Source organism: Rhyacophila brunnea, unplaced genomic scaffold (genome assembly GCF_057557595.1).
Source record: "Rhyacophila brunnea isolate RB1 unplaced genomic scaffold, BYU_Rbru_1.0 scaffold_9, whole genome shotgun sequence".
NCBI lineage: Eukaryota > Metazoa > Arthropoda > Insecta > Trichoptera > Rhyacophilidae > Rhyacophila > Rhyacophila brunnea.
In genome coordinates this window covers 2,777,463-2,796,214 of record NW_028233361.1, presented here as the reverse complement: position 1 = coordinate 2,796,214, position 18,752 = coordinate 2,777,463, and the positions used below count along the sequence as shown (strand labels likewise).

The 18,752-nt window shown below is 33.3% G+C and overlaps 1 protein-coding gene across 3 annotated transcripts in view; it reads left to right on the top strand.

Moving 5' to 3' along the window:
• Positions 1 to 4,268: 4,268 nt before the first annotated feature.
• The window catches only part of Ntan1 (N-terminal amidohydrolase 1), a 272,492-nt gene continuing 258,008 nt past the window's right edge, over positions 4,269 to 18,752 (top strand). For 2 of the 3 annotated variants that reach the window (XM_085959721.1, XM_085959720.1), the window contains exon 1: positions 4,286 to 4,414. The gene's annotated coding sequence lies outside the window, so the exon portion shown is untranslated. Of the gene's footprint in view, positions 4,415 to 18,752 lie in introns of all 3 variants that reach the window. The other variant, XM_085959719.1, reaches the window with a different exon arrangement.

Below are 18,752 nucleotides of genomic sequence, written 5' to 3'. Positions count from 1 at the left end.
TGAATTCTGACGGTGCTGCTTTACGGTAGCGAATCATGGCACCTTACGAAGGCTCAGAGCAACCGTATACTGAGCTTCGAAAACAGATGTTTGCGACGAATACTGGGTGTGTGGTATGACTTTAGGAGCAACGAGGAGATAAGAGAACGCACCAAGCAGCCTCTCATCACGCTGAAAGTGAAGAGGCGACGTTGGACCTGGCTCGGCCACGTGCTGCGGATGCCAGAAGAGAACTTTAACCTGGCTTGCCTGTTCTTCAAGCCGACCGGATTCCGGCGACCTGGAAGGTCGCTAAATACAATCTACAGAGTGTATGCGGCTGAGCTACGGGATGCTGGTTTGACCTGGAACGAAGCAAGAAGACTGGCGAGCGACAGGGATTTTCGGAGGCGCCGCGTGGTGTCCATATGCTCCAGTTAAGGGGTGGATATGGCCAAAAAAGAAGCAGAAAGAAGAAGAATTCATTGTTTGTGTAGCGATTTTTTTGTATTTATTAATACATCCACTTGAATTATGGATAGTTGTCGGGGTTAAGAATAATTTTATTATTTGTCGAGTATTGGCATAATAGTAATAAATTGTATCCTACAATCGTATGTTTTACAATATTAACATCAGCGTAGTAAAATAGCGCCGCATGCGACTTTTTTTACTATTAGAGCACATTTGTAATTTGTGTTTATCTCACTTATCTGGTTGACCTGCCACGCCGGCCCCCTTCTGAGCCTCGGTCCCCAGGTTAGAGCCCTGTTAGCCCCCTCTTGTGGGGGCCATGCACTAAAATTACATGAATTTATGTTTTTTTTATTTGATAAACAATTAAATATAGGTACAAACAACATAACACACGACCAAGTACTAAATGTACATATTTCCATGTACATATTTGTATTATCAATATAATAGCCAATTGAATATCGGCGAACTTCAGTTTTAGCGTCCCGTCGTTTCTCAATTCAACAAATTCTCGGATTTATCACTTCTATAGAACTTTTTGCAGAAGGGTTTCGAATCCAGTTGTATTGATTGTATGAAAGTAATGATGAAATTTCTTTTGCACTTAAGTTAAATGTTTTTGAGATGGATCCAAAATTAAGTGCTTGTTTTCAATGGTGGTCTTGTAGGTCCTTTGGTGAATTTGTAGATATCCTTGTCTTAACTCCTACTTTATCAGAGCACGTCAATATATTTTCATTCTGATCTTGCATTGTTTTAAAGTTAATAGAGGTGCTCAAATATCGGTCGTGTACGAAAATTTGGCTATTAAGTAAGTATTGTATAATATACAAAATAATTTGTATTTTTTTTAGCAATGCGCCGTGGCACACCTAGCATCGTCTCACGGCACACCGGTTGCGGAGCGCTGCTGTAGATATTCATATTTGGTTAAGTATTTTACCGAGTTATACGCGGTGTAAATGGGAACCCTGCACTTCTTGCTAATATTAATCTGTGTATTTCAGATGACTATCTTAAAAATCGGGATCATCAGTTTTTTCTTCTTCGAAGGTGCAGAACTAACTTGTAATTTTTAATACCAATTGTGAGGGCAATAACTGCGTTAAACCAAATCACTTAGAAGATTAACATATTCCACTTGTGCGAAATGAGTTAGGTGGAAGTTATTTCTATATTTTTTTTTTTGGAAATATTTTCTTAATAATTCACTTAATAGAACGCAATTTATCTATATCTTTGTCACGTGCCGAACTCTCGAGGATTTCGCGAACTGGTGCTGCGTTCCGGTCCGCTCCGGCTCATTTCGAGCCCTGCATTTACGTAATTCCACGAAAACATCAACAAAATATGGACGTAAGGGATGAGATAATAGAGAAGTAATAGCCGAGGCACAACCTGTTCTAGAGAGCCAGACAAGAATAATACTCTCTTACTAAATTTAACGTGAAATAAAAGCTGATAAGTAAGTTATTTCTGCAAAAAAAAACTTTCCAAATTTGATTAGATTCCGACAAACTAATATTATATACTTACCATTAAGTATTTAAATAATTCTCTACGCTTATTTAAATACTTTCGTATTGATTCTTGGTCGTTGACATTAAATAATTGCCACTATTTTAATAAATAATTACAAGATAAAAATAACTTTTTATGTACCTACAACATTTTTAAATTTTCTGTTGAATTATTATGCTCAATATGCTCAAACTTGTACTTGATATTATGAAGTAAATAAAAAACAAACAATCAAATATAGAATACTGAAATGTTATTTTGATTTCCATAGTAACGCACGTATATATTAATAATTTGCTATTTTCTAATTAAACTACATAAATATAATATATTTTTGCATATATTATAATATACTTACCGAATAATACGAAGCCATGATAAAGTATGTACCTAGAAGACCACGAAAAAAATGCTTGATCGAATATTGTGATTTGTGAGCATGTTATAATAGAAATTAACCGAATGTTATATTAGTTTATTAATGGATGTGTGTATGGATAGTTATAAAAATTAATTATTTTACTGAACTTGAAGATAATAAAATTCTCAAGGGAGAAGATAACAGCTGCTAAATATCTACTAATCTACTATGATTTGTCAAAATTATGTAGATATTGGTTTTAAAATTTATTTGTGAACAGCAAAACAATTTCTAATTATCTGAAACAAACTTAATATAATATTACGATTTTTCCACAAAAAATACAATAATAATTATCACGATTAAAATAGCATATTATTAAAAATAAAAAAAACAATCTTTCCAGAATCATAGACGATTTAGCTAGATTTTTCATGAAGTGTCACAATTTTAACTCATTGACGGTAACATCGGCGTCATATACAATATTGCTAATGGAATAAAATATTTTCTACTAATACACCACATGTTATGAAGCAGTTCGTTTTATATTATCATATTATTCATTTTATTAGTAAGGTTTGTACCTACTTAAGATGACCATCTTTCAAAATTGGTAGGTATAAGTAATTCGTAAGCAGTAATATTATTATTAGTTATTGATATTACACAATATCTTGTATCTTGAAAGAGCGATCTATCAAAGAAAGAGATCTAGCTTGTGAGCTTTGAAAGCAAAATATAAAATATAATACATATACCTAGATAAGATATTAGTAATTATAACAATAATTACTATTGTGTATAAATATGTGTTCAGGCACGCACAAAGCAAAATGAATTGGGGTTCATTAAAAAAATATCCATAATATTTTTAAAATATTTTTAAGGAGGGAGAGGGGGCGGGGTTAGCAAAATATAACAGATGCCACGGACTTCCACATTTACCCCGCGATTATCGTCGCTTCAACAGCGGAATACCGCAACTTTATATGTACATTGATCATACTCAGACACTCCACACTATGAGTCTAACAATAATTACCTGACAAGAAGGTATAACTAAGGGTGTTCACACTTACGTGTAATTGCGAGCTGTCACATCCACAAGTGGCTATCGAATGCGCATGGTTTAACAGTCCTAATAAGGATCGTTAGTGTCCATTTGTATCATTTGCGTCTTGTCTTTTAGACGTTACGCATCTGAATATTAAATTATACATTGGATGCCGCGGATATTCGTACAAATTAAATTTATCAGTTCCACGGGTCTTCAAGTGGCCACAGACACTTCGGAAGCCCTTTGACACTAAAATCATTCGGGTCACGATCCTCAGTGATGATGTCCTGACGAAGAAGAAAATAATTTGTATTTTACCCGTTTCAGGGGAGTATGTCTGGATCCGAAACGCCCCCCCCCCCCCCTTGTGTGCTCGCTAATAAGGTAGGTAAGGTCTTTTTCTGTTTCTTTAAAGAACTGGAACCTAACCGAACCCTAATCGGAACAATATTACCTTTTTTAATGAACCTACTCAGTATGTAGGAGAATTATAATACTATAGTAAGGTGGGTACTTAACTATATCTACCTACGTTACATTTTCATGAACTTTATATTAAAGTTAAAAGTTTAAAAAATCCCACTATAGGTATTGTATTATTGTAATATAACAATTTCAATTAATTAATAACAATAACAAAAATATGTTGGAATCTTCAACACCTTCGGATTCTTTTGTCTATATTATTAATTTATTAATCTTTTTGATGACAAACTTCAATAAAAAATAATATATTGAGCATTATTTTAATTTTGTGTTTGGTATGTTTTATTTTGTCAATGTTATTTTATCCATCGAGTCTCATGATCATATTATTATTCTCGCTTTCCAATAGATGGCAGCACAATATTCACATTCACATTTACACCTGCTTGCTTTTTTGACGTTTAGTTGTCAGCTGCTTTCCTGTTTTACAGAATTGAAAGTGAGGTTAATATTGTTTATATTTCATTTTGTTTAATATATTTTGTTAACAGTGAATACTACATAATAATAGATCAGATATCATCCTAGAGGTGAGTTTATTTAATTTATTAAAATGTATCAGTCGGTTTTCTATGGCATTGGTGTCGAATTCTATGACATTTTATGAACAATGACGCTTTGAGAGCATTGTTTACTGACTTTTGTTACCTATCCTAAAAAAATAAGTTTAGCCTTATTTATTACAGTCTCGACCAAGAATACAATCAAACAATAATATTTATTCATAGGGTTAATTATTCTAAATTATATAATACTGTTCGGATTTGATAGGGATCAAAAAATATGATAGGATAACAATATACCTAGTAGTACCTGTGTACAATTTTGTAATATGTATCCGATTTTTACTGTTTTTGACTTTAAGTTTAAGCCACCTGTGGACACCCTTAATTTTTTTTAACTTGAAAGTTACTATTAGTTAGTTAAATTTTGACGGTGAACGATTCCTTCATTATTATAATAGTAATACAACTGTCTTTTAAAAATGTTTTTGGAAATATCATGTGGACTTACTGTGAAATACCTATACTTACCTACATTTTTACCTAACTATCTATTTTTCTATAATCTAAGTAACTATCATTGCTTTATGACATAATAGATCTCATGAAAACCGGTTGTCTTTATTTTTTTTTAGTTTTAAATTCTCCCGGAATCTGATTATGAATCAGTGAAAACTTTTTTTTTATCGCGACCATCCAGTGCATAAAAAATATGAATTTTGAAAGATGTGTAGAATTAATATCTATCTATCTGTGGATTTACTTCTTTATTACTATAAGAGCAGATTTACGATGTGTGTCTATCTCAATTATGTGGTCGAACTGCCACGCCGGCCCCCCCTAAACCCGAGCCTCTAGGCTAGAGCCCTGTTAGCCCCCCCCCCCTTATGGGGGCCATGGATAGGTATATGCCATTATGGACATAATATGACATATTATTAATTTAATTAAATGGTTCCATGAATAAACATAACACGAAGAAACAGAACATTGACAAAACAGAACAGCGATAAATATAACTACATTTTTTGTAAGTTTAACCATTCAGGAAAAATATGACATTTAATATTGAAATTGTCGTAGGTATCTTCTATAATGTTGTATAATTTTTTATTAACACATGTTTCCAATACACCGTAAAAACCAAATTATAATATCAATTAAACGGAATTCGACTCAGTGTTGCCGGTAAGCTAGGTTTCGTCTTAATCAATCTAATACAATGGTTCACAAACCTTTTCTTCAAATGGACAATTTTGAAATCAAAAATATTTGGTGGGCCCCCCTTTCTTTTGGAAATATTTTCTTGTTTTTAAAAAACATAAGGCAAAAAATAAAAAAAATCATTGTGTAAACTTATATTTCTAAATACACATTATTACTCTTATCTTATACAAAAAAGTAATATTTGCATTTTTTCACCAATTGTTTGTTTGAAACTAAATCCTGCAATCTAGGCTCAAATTTTGTGGTATGCATTCGCAAAACAGATGTCATGTGGTTGTCTGTTAATTTTGCTCCTCGTAGAAAATGTTTTTTTTTAACAAATATAGGTGCTTCCAAATAAAGAAACCATTTAATGAGCATGTTTAACTATATTTGGATATACCCAGTGACGTCCCTAGACAAAATGCCGCCCCTAGGCAGCGCGAAAATGCCGCCCCATTTTTGTATACTTACAGTATTTTTTATCATCCTTTCATGACTCCAATATCTAATAAATGTGCTGTAAATGTGATACATTACTACCGAAATATACACCACTAAATCTAATTTAAATGCCATATCTACTTCAACAGACAATATTGCGAGCCCACGGTTTCAAATACATTTAAATATACACCTGACAACTTTCAAAACTTGCGAGTGATTGGCAAAAATATTTGGACAAAATAATTATTTACCTGTTACCTACCTATAATTTAAATATGATTCGCAAATCTGCACGTGTCATTTCTGGTCACCATGGACGTGACGTCCAAGGAAAATGGAAGTAAACTAGATAACGCAAACCCGACAAAAAATTACAGTCCTGTTAAACCTTTTATATTGATTAATATGTATATTTTGTTTCCAACCAGTTAGTTGATTTTTTTAATGGAAAGATATTTCCGTTATTACTAAGTTTTGGTACCTGTTTCTATATATACCTAATAATTCTTCTCGATTTGCCGCCCTTCGAGTAACTGCCGCCCCCAAGCGACGCTCAATCTGCCTACCCCCACGGGACGTCACTGGATATACCTAAAGTGAAAGTCCTTTGTTGAATTCAATTAAATTCTTATCACGATAAGATGCTTTTGCTTCCACGTTATCTTGCAAATCTATTCATTCAAACTGCATATTTACGGGAACAGCGTCCGGGTTACATGAAAAGGGATCTTGAAAAATGTTAAAATTCATTTGATGTTTCGTAAAATCCAAGAAGCGCTTAGAAAATTCATCTAACACACATTGAATGATCCTTGAGTATTTAATTTTAAATGTGATTTTTAATATTCGATATGAAGAATAAAATAATTACAAGATAAAAAAAACTTTTTATATACTTACCACGTTTTTAAATTTTCTGTTGAATAATTTAGGACTAATAAGGCAATTGTCAACAAATCATTTTTTTGCTATTTTGCAACAAACAAACCAATATAGAATACTGAAATGTCATTTTGATTTCCATAGTAACGCACAGTGGCGAAGGCTCCATACTAAGCGATTATTTAAAGCCTACCTTCTAAGAAAACTATATCTTCAAGTATTTATTTCAAATTGCAATAAAAAAATATATATAAAATTTTAAAATATTAAGAGTCATCTATTGTGTGAATTTGAATGTAGACTATGTAAATTAGCCAAGTTTAGAATCAAACAAAAAATTACAAGCGAGTAACGACATCTGTTGTTTTTCTTTGAATGACGATTGTCGATTATTGACTTCATAATCGAAAATTGTTTTCTATACCTTTTATGACTCATCTCTTCGAGCAAGTCTACAAATGTTATCACGTCTTGGAAGCGTTCGAGTGACCGCCTTCCAACTCTTTTTGCAAAGTTTATTGTCTATGCCTGCCGCTTTAAATAATAATAAATAAATAAGATGATTTAAAAAAATAATGTCTATTGGGTTCAATCAGATATAATTATTAATTGATTTTAAAAATAACAAATAATTGTATCTCGTGATAATTATTTAGATTAGTTCAGTCATAGACAAACATAATTTATATCGTTTTAATTCAGTCAGATTGTTGTTCAAAACATAGTGGTATAGTTTTATTTTGTGAGACAATTCTGTGATTTATTGTATTCTGAATGTGGATAGATTATCTTTTTTTGTACCCTAAGTCATTCGTCAGTGCTTCAAATACAAATTATTTGTAAAAATGTCTAGTTTTCCAACTGAAATTGGTTATTGCTGTAGTACAGATCAAATTTTAAAAATATCATTTTCAAGTTTGACGTTTATCCAAAAATCAGAAATTATCAAAGCTGGAAGATCAACCGTTCATTTAAATTTGCATACAGCAAAAAAAACTTATGTTAGACATTTCCACAACAATTTATATGACAAATATTCGTTTTTGACTGGCAGTTGTCAATTAAATAAACTATATTGTTGGCCATGTATGCTATTTGCCACAGATAAGTCTGCGTGGAATTATTCTGGTATAAGTGATTTAAATAATTTGACAAATTCAGTGGTAAAACATGTGACTACAGAAAAACATTTACATTCAATCGTAAATCTGGAATCTTTTGGTAAAACTAGAATCGAATTTGCCGTTGATAAACAACAAAAGGCAATTGCTAGAGTACACAATGAGAAAGTTGACAGAAACCTTAATATAATGCGTAGATTGATAGATACAACATTTTTTTTGGGTAAACAAGAATTATCTTTTCGAGCACACGATGAAAGTGAATCATCAAATAATCGTGGAAATTTCATAGAATCTCTTCAATTTTTATCATCTTACGATTCTGTAATTGAAGGACATCTTAATTCATTAAAATCTTCGTGCGCCTTTTCTGGATTATCAGGTGAGATTCAGAATGATTTAATTTCGTCAATATCATCCGTAATTATTTCAGAAATTAAGGCTGAAATTGCAGAAGCTAGTTTTGTTTCTATAATGATAGATGAAACACCAGATATTAGTCGCCGTGAACAGTTAACAACCATTTTGCGATACGTTTCAAATAATTCTGTAGAAGAACGATTTTTAGGTTATGTAGACGTAAGTTCAGAGAGAACTGCCATTGTTTTGAGTTCACATGTATTCTCCATATTAGAAAAGTTTAATTGTAGTGAAAAATTGGTAGCGCAAAGTTATGATGGGGCTGCAGTAATGTCTTCAGAATTAAACGGAGTTCAATCAAAAGTTCGAGAAAAATGTTCTATGGCCATATTTGTACCGTGCCATGCTCATATTTTAAATTTAGTTTTATCTAGATCCGTTGAAAATGTTGCGGAATGTAAAAAATTTTTTGGACACATTAATAAATTAGTGAGTTTTTTTAATACATCTACAAAGAGAAGTGCATTGCTCAATGAAATAATGGATCGCCGTCTTCCAAGTGTTGCATCGACCAGGTGGCACTACCACTCTCGTATACTTAATGTAATACATGACAATAGATCTGATTTCATAACGACATTCGAGACAATACAGAATAATTCTTCTAAATGGGATGAAGATTCTTTAACCTTTGCAGATGCTTATGATAGTAAATTTAAAGAATTTGAATTTAACTTTTACTTAGGAATATTCTCCGAAATCTATGCCCGAATGGATATTTTATTTAAAATTATTCAAAGTAGAACTGTAAACATTTCTTATTCCATTAAAAAAATTAACCAATTTAAAAAATGGTTAGAGACCGACTTCCAAAATAGTTTTAGTAATTTATATAATAAATATAAAAACCTCTGTGAACCACCAAAAAAACGTCGCAGAAATGAATTAAATGATGAGCAATATTTTAAAATCATTTTTAAGGAGGTTTGCGATAACATTTTAATGCAAATGAACGATAGATTTGTTTCATTTGAAAAATTAAATTTTTTAGAATTACTTGAACCGACGCTATTTAAATCGTTTAAACGAAAATTTCCAGATAAACTATTTGAATCCCTGAAAAACAGTTATTCTGGTATTTTTGATTCAAGTCAATTGAAAAACGAACTTAAAGTCATTTATTCTTTACCAGAATTTCAAGATTCAAATTTAAGAGAGTTGTTCGAATATTTTAAAAACAAAAAATGTCTAGTGGAAGCTTTCTCACAGACTTATAAACTAGTCAAATTATTTTTAACGCTACCGACCACGACAGCGACGGCAGAAAGGAGTTTTTCTACTCTAAAACGTGTCCACACATATTGTCGAAATACTCAAAATCAAACTAGATTATCGAATCTTTCAATTATAGCTATTGAAAAAGAATTATTAATTAAATTAAAACGTGGGCAAACATTTTATGATGATGTTTTAAAAAAAATTCTGCAGAAAAACAGACGAATTGACTTAGAGTACAAATGATCATATAGTAAGCCTTTATATTAATTACCTACTGAAATATCTTGAAGTGTTTTGAATGGCAAAATGACAACAACGGCTTTTTTCAAAGCCATCAATGATATATTTTTGGGCGTATGTTACGTGTATGAATGTTTATGAAAATACATAATTTAAACTCATCGCTCAATTTTATACCGTCGGTGAGCTATTAAAATTTCAACGATTCAGTGTGGCGTTGTCATTAGTGTGCACATATTATTATTCATCAGTACTAATATCGTAAGTATTATCTTCTTATTTCCTGTAAGTATACCTTACAAGTGTGCTATTTTTCTCTGATCTCTACAGCTTACCTCTTCCCAAAAGTCACCCTTCGCCACTGGTAACGCACGTATATATTAATAATTTAGTTGCTAGGACCACCCCCTTAGCAACCAATAAGAGTGGATTGGATTACAGATTTCTTCCGAAATAACTTTTCATACAAAACAGAATTAACTGAAAATGAATTCAATTCTACTTAAAGATGGCTAAAAGTATTAAAAGAAATGCATTGGCATCGTGTTCTGATATATTCTAAAAGTTTCAAATGTCTAGCTAGTCGGGAAGTTAGTTAAAAATCGATTGCAAGATTTGTACTGGATAAACAACCATCGAACAAACAAGAATACGAGCTAAGAAAAACGTGGTAAAAATAGTACAGATTTAACATAAATCTCTCGAGTCACACCAAAAAGTCGCGCGGAACACAATTGGCCCGCGAGACACACTTTGTGAACCCCTGATCTAATATGTTCAAAATGCTTTGGTGACTAGGTACAACGAAATAATTAGTTTAATACTTGTGCGTGATTATCAAAATCAAGCAGATAAGCCACGAAGACTTACCAGTTAGCACCATTAAAATGAGATACATATATGGGTAGGTACTGTCGGTAGATAGTAGGTACTTAATCAGAATACCTAATTGAATATTAAACGAGTTGATGCGTGTGCGACACCTCCACTACCGCATTTCTTTTACCACCAAAATTATGTGAAATAAGTAGGTAGGTATATTTTATTAATATATTATGCAGGTCTATCCTAGCAAGTGCGAGACCCGATTGTAATGTTGCGCGATGTATAGGTCTCGATTATTATTTTCCACTCCATAACGGCTAGTGAACCCCCCCCCCCCTCTCTCCCATCACAAGTTACTACCAGTGAGAATAGTTTACTTGAAAACCTATTTTTTAATATTCATCAACAAATACCTAAGCGATTTACAGGATATTTTGAAATATCTATAAAAAATACTAATTTATTCAAGATGATATTTTTCTTATCTATTTATCTGTTATTATAATACAAACTATTCAAAATTTAAACTCACAACAGTAGCAGGAGAAACAGTAAAAATTGCAAAATAGTAAATTAGATTATGGTAGCTTGTATTTGTTTGACTCAACAGTGATGTACCTAGGTACTGCTTTTGTATTGCATTTTCCACGATGCTGATGAAATAAATTTGAATGTTTGTTAAAAAACCTTGTTTATTATTTTTTTGCGACGACCGAAGTCGCTTCGTCAATCGTCCTAACACCGGGCCGGACCTGCCTTTATATTTTATTTTTTATATAATGTTTTGTATTGTATAACATAATGTAACAGTCGTTAAATGTCTCGATAGATAAGGTAGTATGGTTTTGTAATCGTATACCTACCCACTATGTATTTTCAGACGTTTCTTCTACGCATATGCATAGCATTCCCTAAAAACCCGTTACTAACCATGTGCAGGTGTGTATTTAACAAACCACTGTAATAATTATTTAGTGTTGGTACGCATAGTTAGAGTGCTATGCCCTTGTTAAGGGTTGAAGTTTCTTGACCCCCGCTCGAGTGCCACTGGCTTTACTGTTTCGCGAATGAGAATCTCGTGACGCATCCCGCGGCTTTATCTGGCAGCGCCATCTTTTGGGCACGCGAAATGTTTTGCTTTCCGCGGAATGCTGACGACTCCATCGCGTACTCTCTATAGATGGAATTTGCGTTTGCTTATGCCTTATGGTCTCCATTTTCTGATTCCCATCCAAAACGTCCTAAATATAAAGTTTAGTGATACCTATACATGTAAAATCTACATTCATTCAATTTCTTCAGCGTATGAGTTTCTATCATTACGTTAACTCTCTCTCGGGGGTAATTTTGTCTTTTATTTTTTATATTTGTGAAATAGATATTGTTGAAAGTTATAAGCTATTTTTATTATTTATATATATATTATAGGTATATGATATAAATATGGTATCCAATGGCTTCATGGTGTCGGACCTAGAAGTTAACAAAGGCAATACCAGTTTTTTTTAGTTTGTGGGATCTCGTTGAAATTTAATATTATTAGGTAAAGAAGGGGTTCCACGCACTTGCATACTTGAAGGGCGGCAAATGAAGGAAAGAATACAAAATATTCAAACTTTTGAGAGCGGTGGCTGTTTTCCATGGAGCAGATGACGCGATCGATTCTTTAGAAAGTGCTGACTTCTTAGTTTAAAAAATAATGGAAGCATTAAAAATCCTGGTAACCTATTCTGTTATTCCAATGTTTGTATGGTAATACCGAATGGCGGTTTATAACTCAGGAAAAAAAACACAAGGGAGCTTTCAAATTTGTCAGCGCTTCAGACCTCCACGTATCTAAAGAATCCTCTGATTTCGTGGTAAATGAAGATTAATAAAATAGGTCCCAACAAATTTGGATATAATTTGAGATTTAAAATGAAAGGGGATGGTAGGTATTCATAGTTTGCCTAAGGGCGGCACTGTCCATAGGGACGTCACTGGTCTCGAGCACGCCCACAATGGTTGGCAGTATATTTATGGGTTTCCAAGCTCGGTACTAGAGACTGACGCTGGATGAAGATGTTATGCTAGCGTAACATATTTTTTGAAACTCTCCGAGACTAGATTCGTTTTCCATTCGGACAATCTGGTCTCTTCGGGTAAGATGATCGGAGGTATGGTTGTTTTCGTAAAGCTTCTTCTAGATTTAAGCCATGTCTTGCACATTCGGTATCCATCAGTGGCGAAGGGTGGAGGTAGGCTGTTAAGATCCGCCATAAATAGTGCACATTAAACTTTTTCAGACATACATATTTGTTTTCATTGAAATAAGACTACAATTTACAGATAGTGTTGGTTAGTTTTTAAAATTCAATTAAACCCTGAGAAACCAAGCCATAATAGATAATAGTCCAAAAAATACATGTGTATCTATAAAATATCTAAAATTATACAATTAAATCATACATAACTTTGAATATTTTATAAATAGAATAATATTTTTTGTTTATTATAGTTTGGTTAAGTCAGGGCTTAATGAATTAAAAAAATTAACCAACAATATGTGTAATATGTATATTTAATCCAACGAAAACAAATAACTATGAATGAAAAAGTACCCACAATTTTGTCGTATTCCCCAAATTAGACCAAAACTATTATGGTTTCGTTTAGGCATGGTTTAATTGATTTTTAAAAACTAACTAACACCATCTGTAAATTGTAGTCTTAGTTCAATAAAAACAAATACATATGACTAAAAAAGTTTAGTGTGCACTATTTATAGCGAATCTTAACAGCCTACCTCCACCCTTCGCCACTGATCCATGGATGACGTCATGCGGATTCATCTTTTGGGCAGTCTTCTCAGTACGAGCGATTTTAGAAACCATTTATGAACGTTATCTCATGAACTTATTTAATTGACCACCTAACTAACAACAACCTTAGGTAAAAAATCTAGGTAATAAGCAAATTGCAGCTTGAAGAAAGACTAAAGTCAAGACTAGAGACATCATATTATAGTGCCGATGACATTTTTGTTATTATCATAATTCTTCAAAAAGCATAGTCATAATTAAAATTATGTAATTAACTACGTGTAACGTTTCCAGATTATGGAAAGCAATTATATCATCAAGTTTGCGGCATTTTACGGCGAGCGAGAAGGTCTTTTCTCACCATAGCTTGACCGTTCAATATAAATGGCAAGTCCACATGAGACAGCATAGAGAGCACTACCGAACAGGTAGTAGGTATAATCTTACTACCATAGCGTATTGTGTATTTTGAGGGCGTACTCTTATTCCGGATATAAAAATTGCGTTGGCACATTATTATTCTGTACAGCATCGTTATGCAGGCATATTATTATGAAGATATCTATAAATATTGGAATACCTCTTTTGAATTTTCTCATTGAATGCAAAGTGTACTTACTCAATAACTTTTTGGATTATAATTTTACGAGCGCTAAAGTTGTATAAACCTTTAATCTGGCATTAACGTCGAAGGATATCTATTTATTCGACTATTAAAGACCGTACCTACGAGATACGCCGCAGTCGTAGAAGTTTCATAAATTATTACCTCTTTTACTGTACGATTTTGCGATGTTTTAATAGAAAATAATATATCCTGTCACTATCTTCAGGAGTATAATATATGGCGGGGGTGGTTTAAGGCCATTACTCATCACAATTTAGAGTCATATAAAGTATTAACGATAAACCCTTAACAAACCATGATCCTCGGTCTGATTTCATGTGGCCCCATGCATGTTTGTGATTATGGAACATACATAATTTGGCACTAGAATATTATACCGAATTTGCTTGAAAATCAACACGTTGTCCTTACTACTTTATGTTATGTTAATAACCTAAATGTAACATAATCAATATATTTTTATAAGAGATGACGTTGATGATGTACCTAAGTATTGTCACCTCATCCTCCCTGGCACCAGCGTTGCCAACTTAGCGATTTTCGTTGACTCTAACAGCTTTAAATGTGCTGAAAATGAGTTAGATATTATTTAGTTCATCGTTTTTTGCACATACAATTTCTGACCATACTAGTATAAGTATTACTGATGTACTTACTTATTGAAATTTTATTTTCACAAAATCTATCGTTTTTTACTGCCAAATAGTTTGTTTTCGTACGCTCTCATAAAGAGGGGAGGAGAGGGCGTCGTAGGTACCTTCTTGTTTCTTCTTGAATACGGGTTCTTCTGTCCAGTCCATACGACGAGCTCATAAAGTTCGGAGTATGTACGTGGTAGCAAAGAACTAGGGACTGAGAAAAGTGAAGAGAGCCTGTGGAGGCCTTCATCTACCAGTGGATCGACCCCGACTGATGACGATGATGATGATGACATACTATATATATATATATATATATTAATACGTGGTGTACATGAGAGCTACATATTCTTGCTTGTGTTGACGTGTGTGTCCCTGATAATTATATTAGAAATCGGAAGCATCAGTTGTTATGGTTCTACCACGATCCAGAACTAACCTGTTATTGGTGATCCCAATTGGGCGGGCAATAACGCTGTTCAATCAAATCGCTTCGGATGTTGATGTATTACACCTACGTGAGGACGAGTATAGGAAGTATAATAAATAGGTCATAGATTCGGCGCAATTCCACGCACTTTATAGTTTTTTTTTTTTAAATATTATTTACTCTGTATTCTTTATACTATTTTTCGAATACGGCTTCTATATCTTTCGTGTTAACGTGAACGTCTTGAATTTGTAATTTGCGAAGTTCACTATATTTAAATGAATAAATTTGAATTTGATAATTTTCATAAATGTGACTGAAAATGGTGGTTTCTAGATATTTTTTTTATTTTGTCTGTAACGGCGGTTAAAAACAATGTGCAGAGCATGATGATCAATGAACAGAAAAATTCGGTGCTGACGATGGATGTGCTCAGTCGTGGCTTCTAGATCTTAAACGATTGCGAGAGATACGTACCTACTTACATCTAGAGCTCTCATTATGAGTTGCAATTTGCAATTAGATCTTGCTATAGTAAATGCATCCCACGTTAGTAAGTTCTCATAGTAATTTGCTCTCGTCGGTACCGATTAGTTAATTTGAAACGAAGTCGGGTATAGGTTAGGTGGGATGGGTTGGGTACTTGTTGTACCTGTCGTACTTTGCCAGGCAATGATGTGCCACTTTGATGAATCAATTAGTAGAGGCCACTTATACTCGCTTCCATTCTAAGAGCGACGAAGTGGAGATGATAACATTTAATGTATTTATTAATGTATGTATGTATGGAATTTTCTTTAAAACAAAGGCGTAAATAAAATTGTATCGTTGTAATGTGATGAGAGGTGGTAGCAGATTAATCGCGTTTTAACATTAAAACAGTGAACATCTTGCACTTTAGGGCTTAAGGCCCATATTCTATAATATAAAGCAGTGCTCCGCAACCGGTATGCCGTGGCACACTGGTGTGCCGTGAGACGATGCTAGGTGTGCCGCGGTGCAATAACCAAATTTGCGTACATGGCTGGTAATATATTTGAGCACCTGCATTAACTTAAATAAAACAATGCAAGATCAGAATGAAAATATATTGACGTGCTCTGATAAATTAGCAGAATTTAAAAATAAACTCGAACTTTGACAGAAGGAGTAAAGATAAGGATATCGACAAATGTTCCAAAGGAACTACCAGACCACCATTGGAAACAAGCAATCAATTTCGGATCCGTCTCAAAAACATTTAACTTTGCTGCAAAAGAAATTTCATTAGTACTTTCATACAATCAATGCGACTGGATACGAAACCCTTTTGCAACCAATGCCAAAAATTCTATAGAAGCGCTTTTCCTATAAATTTGAGAGGAATTTGTTGAATTGGTAAATGACGGGACGCTAAAACTGAACTTCGCCGATGTTCCATTGGTTATTTTCTGGATTTCGATTAATAAAAAATATCCTCGGATTTCTGATAAAACTATCGCAGTTCAGTTCCCATTTTCGAGTCAAAAAAAGTCGCCTGCGGCGCTATTTTACTAAGCTAATATTAATATTTTAAAACGTCTTATTGTAAGATACAATTTATTATTATTGTGTCAATACTCGACAAATAATTATTCCTAACCCGACAACTAACCATAATTATATTAATATAATATAACCATACGAAAAATTGCTAAACATAAAATCAATACCATTAATTTTACCTCGAACACTATTTTAAAAATGCTATTTTAGAGTACCACGCTGTCTTCAACCTTAGCTATAAGTAGGGGGGCCCGCCAAAAATCTTGGCCTGGGGTCCCCCTTCGGGATATGGGGTCCATGTTTTGGTGTATAAATTGTTTTACGTGTGGTGTGCCGCGGAATTCCGGGAAGACCTTTGGTGTGCCGTGGGTGGGAAAAGGTTGCGGAGCACTGATATAAAGCATCAAATATTATAATCAGTTTTAAGTTCTCCCATTATTAGTCTATTAGTTTTTAGGTTATAACGGAAAACATTATTTTGTACCAAATTATTATGTATCAAAAGGAAAATATTTCGAAAAAAATGTTCTTGAATTATTGGTGAATTATCGAATCTTGAGTAACGAAAAAGGCACGAAGTCACAATTTCTAATTTTAACCATGTTTAATGCTATATTGCTTGTTAATGATAGTTACGTATTGAATTCAATTAAATACATAGTTTCCCTTTTTGACGGTACGGTACGGTCTCCGGTTAGCCTTTAAAACAGTGGGTAGGTATCTTTACCATCTGCTAATTTTTTTTTCGACCTTGTCCGATCCTAAAAGGATCATATGGGCCTCCACAGAGTAGAGGTTTGTATTAACAGATTTTGTTTTTTACAAGAATTGGATGTCAGCCACTTGCTCAACCTATTAGGTCCATACCCTGACTCACACACAAATTGAAAAACAATATGTGTACTTGCCAGACCCAGGATTCGAACCTGGGACCCACGGCGTAATAGTCCAACGCATAAGCCGCGCGGCCACCGTGGGCTATCTGCTAATAGGTTTCATATAATATTATCAGACATGTCCGACGCGTCGATTGCGGGATGTGCGGGGACATACGAGAGCAGTATGACAAGTCTGGGAAAAATGAAAGAAGTAATATTTTTTTCAGCAAAAAACCATTTTATTTATCAACATTGTCCCCTTTTAGCTCGATACACTTAGTCCAGCGTTTTTCCAATTGTGTGATCCCTTCCAAATAATACGAATCCTCCAATCCTTCGAAATAGGCGTTTGTTTCATTGATGTCGTCATCGTTTCTGCCGAGCCGAGAGGAAAATAAAATCTGAATACTTCATAAGGGCTGGTCAAATATGAAGAGAAGGATTTGTATTGATCGTTCATTTTGTATTGTTAAACATAGAACGTTTACGGTTGACAGCTGTCATATAGTGATGTAGTAAAGTAATCAGTAATCATAAAGTGCTACATATATGAAAAATACATGGGTACACATTGTGATTTTTTTCGAGACTTCGCGCTCTTTAAAAAATAGATACGTTCAGAAAAAGTCAGCACTCTGACGGTGAAAATGTGAGTTATTATTCCACTCGGTCAATTAAATAATAATATGTTTTTGAGTTTTCTCAAAATGATATATTTTTAATATTACGAATCTGTCATTATTGTCACTCGTGATATTATTATATTGAATAAAAAAGTAATAATACAAAACATGTGTGTTCCTTACAATCTATATCTAGTTTTGATGAACTATTGAATGTACATTATTACTGATTAATAATTGTTGACTAGTTTATGATGATTGTAGATGGTGCTTTATTGCTAAAACGTCATGTGAATGAGCATCAAGATATGATATTGCATAATAATTGAATTTATTATGAACTTCTGTATAAGTTCATTTCCTTATTCTTTAGAGTTAAGGTGTTCCTTTTTAGCTCGTCTTGTAAAGATTTACATTTCATAAATAACAAGCACGTGAACGCTTCACATAAGAAATTACAAAATAATGTATTACTACTAGGTTT